Source organism: Eptatretus burgeri, chromosome 7 (assembly GCF_056783735.1).
Source record: "Eptatretus burgeri isolate ZD-2024b chromosome 7, Ebu_testis_v1, whole genome shotgun sequence".
NCBI classification, from domain to species: Eukaryota; Metazoa; Chordata; class Myxini; order Myxiniformes; family Myxinidae; genus Eptatretus; species Eptatretus burgeri.
In genome coordinates this window covers 106556116-106562115 of record NC_140967.1, presented here as the reverse complement: position 1 = coordinate 106562115, position 6000 = coordinate 106556116, and the positions used below count along the sequence as shown (strand labels likewise).

Genomic DNA, 6000 nt, shown 5'->3' with positions numbered 1-6000 from the left:
CACTTTCTCAACAATCCTCTGGAAGAAGTCTTTTCTTTCAAGCTTCTGGGTCTCACTATCTGCCATGACCTTTCCTGGGAAAGTCACATTTCCAACCTTGCCTCAAAAGCCAGTCGCCGACTGAGAATCCTCCGTCGTGCAAAGTCCTTCCTCGGCCCTCTTGAGCTCCTGACCACTTACAAAGCTTTTGTCCGTAGCCTGATGGAGTACTGCTCTCCCCTCTGGGCTGGTGCTCCTGCCTCCCACCTTTCTCGACTTCACGCTGTCGAAACCAGGGCTTTTAAGATCATTGGCATCTCCCGCAATGAAGCTGAGTCTTTGGGCCTCTCACTCAATCACCGCAGGTTGGTCGGTGGTCTTTCTGTCTTCTACCGACTCCTCTCCAGCCTTGCCCCCCCTGCTCTCTCTGTGATTTGTCCCAACCACATTTCCACAGGGCGCTCAAGGTCCGCCAACAACCCCCTTCTGGTAAAACTACCAAAATCACGAATCACTGCTCATCTTCACTCTTTCATTCCTCTTTTTTCCCGCCTTTGGAATAAACTTCCTCACTCTATTCTTTCCCATTCTTCCCTCCAGGCTTTCAAAACAGCTGTTCACCACCACCTCTTATCTTCCCCCATCCAAATCCCTCGATCTTTTCTACCCCGATAATCCACCCAAGCCCACTTCCTTCAATTCTCCTGCTTTCCTTCCTGAAAGTCCCTTTAATGTCCATCTTCCCCTCGCCATGTTCCCCGTCCCATCCCCATCCCTCTCCCTTCCACAGTTCACCTGTGTCTGTTCCCCAATGTTTTGTCCCTTCCACTCCCGCCCCTCTTGTCTCATGCCTCCTTGCTGTGAGTTGTGTGTTAGCTCTCATACGAGCCTCGACCAAGGTATACAAAAAAAAAAAAAAAAAAAAAAAAAAAAAAATCTCAAATATGTACAAAAACCCACGTAAGATGAGGTTCATCATCGCAAGCAGAGAATGCAGTTTGAAACCATTGTCAGGCAGTATTACAAGAGTTATGAAATAATGTATAAATGCTTGAAAAACTACCATTTAAAGGTGAGGTTTTATTCTGGCATTAAAAAATTCTGGATCATTGATAATTCCAGTCCTATAATCGACAGTATCCACAACATTAATAACAAGGGTAAGGCTAAATGTTTATCAATTTCTGAGTTTTCCACATTACACACAAACATTCCACATGACAAGCTCGTAACTGCATTGGACAGAGCGCTAGATAAAACATTTATAGGAGGTAATAAAGGAAACATTAAATTCTCTCAAAAAATATCAAACTGGATGATTAAAGGAAAATAACTATTCACGTAGTAGTTAAAAATAATAATAATAACTTAAAGAAAGTGTTCGATTTCTCCAAAACAAGTTTCTTTACATTTGGCAACAAGGTACTCCAGTAGACAGTGGGGAAACCCATGGGTTCAAATCCGACACCTTTCTTTGTAAATTTCTACCTACACATGTACGAGTCTGATTGGATCCAGGAAATGTGCAGGAATAAACTCACAATTGCATGAAGGTGTGGAAACATCTTTCGATTAATTGATGATTTACAATCAATTAATGATGGATTTGTATTTGATCAGCTTCATGACGATATACATCCAAAATTACTCTTATTATAAAAGGAAAACCAAACTCACACAGCCAAGTAAGCCCCACAGAAAACATTCTGCAAGAATTCACTTCTCCTTTGGGAGATAGATAAAAGAAAGAGAGGAATAGAGAGAAAAAAACTAAAAGAGAAGAAAAAGCAAGAATTAGAACAAATAAAGAGAAGAACCGAGATAGATAGATTTCAGCAGTTACTCCCCAGGCTCAAACGCACCAACATGTAACAAATTTCACACCAAATTATTTGATAAACGAGATGCTTTTCCATTCCACATTGTATGAATGCCTTTCTTAGACAGCAGTATTCCGAAGAAGCGATCCGATGGTGCAGCTGCAGGTGAAATAATTTGGACTGTGAGAGCAACCACACACAGCACTGAACTTATCAACAGATTATAACAACTAGTCAGACGTTTACCAATACAGGGAGCTACAGTTAGCAGATTAAAACAAGTTTTCTTCAAGATCATAAAACGACACAAATATAATTATTGAAATATAACACGAATAGCAAAAATATTATTAACGACATATTTATATAAATACATTGTTGAAAAAATATACATGTAAACCATTTAAACCAATTTCAGTGGTTGCTAGGAGACAAGGAAGCAGGTAAAAATCATTTATAAATAACCGTTTGAATATTTGAATAATAGTTTAATCAAGAGGTGAGTGGTGGATGTGCTGGGTGGTGGAAATGTTATATTGAAGGTAAGATGTCCATGATTTAATATAATATTATATTATAGAATGTGTGATGGGAGTTGTAACTATGTGATAGTGCATTAAATCATCTAGCGAGTAAAGTTTGATTAGTGATGTTACATTGATGGGTTGACTGACTTTGTGGATGCAACTGAGAATCTACTGATGTGGGTAATCTACGGATGTGGATCTGTGATCGAGGTTGTGGATCTGCTGTTTGGAGAGGTTCTCGGCTGAAAGGATCAAATCCTCGAGGAAGAACGGTGCCCAGCTGATGACTCGTGCAGTCGGGAAGCCATTCATTTGATTACAGGTTAAGGTTCTGGATTTAGGAAAGGGAACTATGTTTTGAGGTGTACAAATTAATTGAAGTTGAATATCAGTGTGTGTGTGTGTGTGTGTGTGTGTGTGTGTGTGTGTGTGTGTGCACACACACACACACACACACACACACACACACACGCAGATCAGCTTTAATATCGTGCCATGGTGTGTGAAAGGGGTCTCCAATACAAATACCTCAGTGAAGCTCTACATTATTCTGTCTTGGTCCCAATTATTCCCAACTTATTGTGAGGTCCGCTGAGAAGTGTGGTCCAAGTCTTCCATGAACCGACTCATCAGGCGTGACCTTGACTGAAGTGGCAGGAATTTGTAATTTGTTCACGATGCCGACGATAGCTCACCAACTCTTCATTAAGGACACCATGTAACGTCCACCAACTAATGTCGGCAGATAGGACGCCCAGTTTAACATCAATCCGAGAGACTGCAAATCCATTGATGAATCACCCTGCCTATGAAGCACCTGACCGGGATGACAGTTTATAGCTGAGTTGACATTCTAACCCAGCTTAGACAGCTCAGTGGTGAATGCCTACCTCTCTAAGCTATCCTGCCATCCCTTAAGATTATTATCTATGTAAGACCCTAAAATCAATATTGTGTGATTTGAACTTGAATTTCTCAGAAAATTAACACATTCATAAGAATGGGACTTGAATGAGATTACATTATCATGCATTCGATTGTACTTTCCTGATCCACACCTGCATCAAAGGGATCTAAATAAAGCTCAATCGTGGTTCTTGGTGTCATTTCAGGCAATTTTCTGCCTAAGATGTTCCGGAAGTTCTCATCCGGGTGTTTCTTTTTTTTTCAGGCCTGTTTTTGGTTTCAAGATTTGATGCTGAATCATGCAAGTGCTGAATCATGTAGCCTGTGACTTTTCACCTTAATTAGGAGTATGTGCAACAAATCAAGTTGAAAAGATTATCCATTAATAGCTGAACTTCACCTTAAAAGTACAGTAATGGGAAAGGTTAAATCAAAACTCCTCCACACAAATGGAGCTGACCTTACGATGTATGTATGTATTTCATTTCATGCCTTCACAAGATGCTAGTTTCAACACGTGGTTCATAACAAAACGTGCACACACATTAAGATTCCAGCGGAGTGCCTGCTCTGCTTCCATAGTACAGGCACTAGATGAGTGGCCCAAGGGGATTAAAGTGGCTTATGAACGAAGCTCCTTGTTCGACACCAAGTAAATAAGTATTTGATTCAAAAATTGCAGTGGATAAACAGTGGTGCAGATCATGTCTGTTTCTCGGCATGTATTTGCTAGAGATGCGAGGTTAAACTCCTTATTCTCACTAAAATATTCTGCAAGAAAGGTAATTACAGTACCAGTAACAACGAATCTGTTCAAAATGACACTTTGACACCTCTCCTGCAAAGCAGGACCTCTCTGGCCCTCCATCTTTCTCATTTTTCAAAACGAACTGGCCCAGTGTTTTAGCGCACATTCGAGGAACGAGCGATCGCAAAGAGTCTGCTGGAATTATTTTTGCCTGGGGCTTGGTAAGACACTCTTGATGATTCGCTCAATAATTGATGAGTCTCTCCAGGGCTTCCTCGCTCTTGGCAAGATTATCGTGCACACAGCACAGCATGTTTCACGTTCTCTCCCTCCATATCCCATCTCCTGAATCTCGGGCAGAACCTCTCTCCCTCCCTTCCTCACCCTCGCGTGTTTGCCAAGGCTTCCGATTTAAGGGTCGCAACAGCTGGGCCTGCGGGGGCATTGCCAGCGAAAGGAAAACATTTGTACATAAATGTTTGACCTTGCGGCTCCCACTTATACGGTAAATTGCCATCCAATAATCTTAGCACAGTGCAACTCAAGCAAACTCTTCTCCAGTGTGTGTGTGTGTGTGTGTGTGTGTGTGTGTGTGTGTGTGTGTGTGTGTGTGTGTGTGTGTGTGTGTGTGTGTGTGTGTGTGTGTGTGTGTGTGTGTGTGTGTGTGTGTGTGTGTGTTTTCATGTTCTTGTGAAGAACAGCACTCTTGTGTCTTTCTTCGTTAAATGTTTATGGGCTCTTCACATCGTATTACAATTTTGTTTTGTTGCGACAGATGGACAAACAATCTTGAGTTTACCTTTTTTTGTGTTTTTTACCTCCAATTTAAATTTGGTTGGCCAGACATTAAGTTGAAGATGGACCGTGGGAAAGTGCCTGAGAAATTTCTGTAAAATATCAAGGTTAAGACCCTTTATTGCATAAAATACTAAGTAGAGTAACTTGTTGTTAAGGTGTTAATGGACAATTAGAGTGTATTGGTACAGGAGAGCGTTGTTAATATGTGTTGTATTAACAATAAAGCAATAGCATTTCATGCGTGACCAAATGGCGCATACACAGTCAAAACACAATGTTGTTTGCCGATTAACAGTGTAAGAAATTAACCTCACACTGACCTTAGAAATAACAATTTAAACACCAATTTCCCATTGAATACCATAAAATAAGGACAATACGCCTTTTGGAGGTGTTTTATCATCCATGTGGCATGGGAGCATGAATAATTCATACATCGACAATAAAATTTCATTTTTACTTTCTACCTGGCAAGTGTTCATAAAATGTGACCTTGCAAAACCAGGAGAACCACTGCAGGATGTAATAACATTTCGAAATAATTAATCAATAATGATGCATCAATAACCGCAGTTCAAATATAATTTAAATGCCTCTTATTCACATTCATTTTGAGCACTGGAATCATGGGTGAGAGCATTTTGCATAAGCTTTTATTATCAAGAAACGGGTTTGTTTTCTGTTGAACCAAACTCTGCATCCCACGAAATAACACTCCAAACCTGCTAAAGGGATGATAAGACTGTGTGTGAACAAACATCTATGGAACGCTCAGATTCCACACATAAGATCCTTGGGAAGCCATGTCACAGACATTGGTAACTTCTCACATACCAATGCAAGTACAGCTTTGATCAACTGCAGTTTCTGCCACTAGACCTCTTCAGGTGTTCACCACCAGGCTTTGGCATTCATAACAAAGGGAACTTCCCAATCTATTCACAACCTGTGACTGCAACCAAAACTGGCGACACATCAGTGACTTTACGCAAATTACTCTTGCCGAGTTTTAAGAAAATGTTGCAAGTTAACTCTGAGAAGGAAGAATGACTTTCTCGCTTAGGACATGGGAAGGACAAGTTTATCTTGGTCAAAAGGAAGTATTAGGTGGCAACAGCACGAAACACAAATCCAAACTTTGTTCTGCTTGTCCATGTGTTTTGGCTTACCGAGCACACAAATCCTTTAATTTACAACCTAATGTCAGAACATGACTGGTTTC

General features: G+C 40.6%; 1 long non-coding RNA gene across 1 annotated transcript in view; it reads right to left on the bottom strand.

Annotated features, from left to right (window-relative positions):
* Positions 1-955: 955 nt before the first annotated feature.
* The window catches only part of LOC147024048 (uncharacterized), a 210452-nt gene continuing 205407 nt past the window's right edge, over positions 956-6000 (bottom strand). Inside the window, exon 6 of the long non-coding RNA XR_015060518.1 lies at positions 956-1958. This is a non-coding gene — a long non-coding RNA (uncharacterized LOC147024048). The remainder of the gene's footprint in view (positions 1959-6000) is intronic.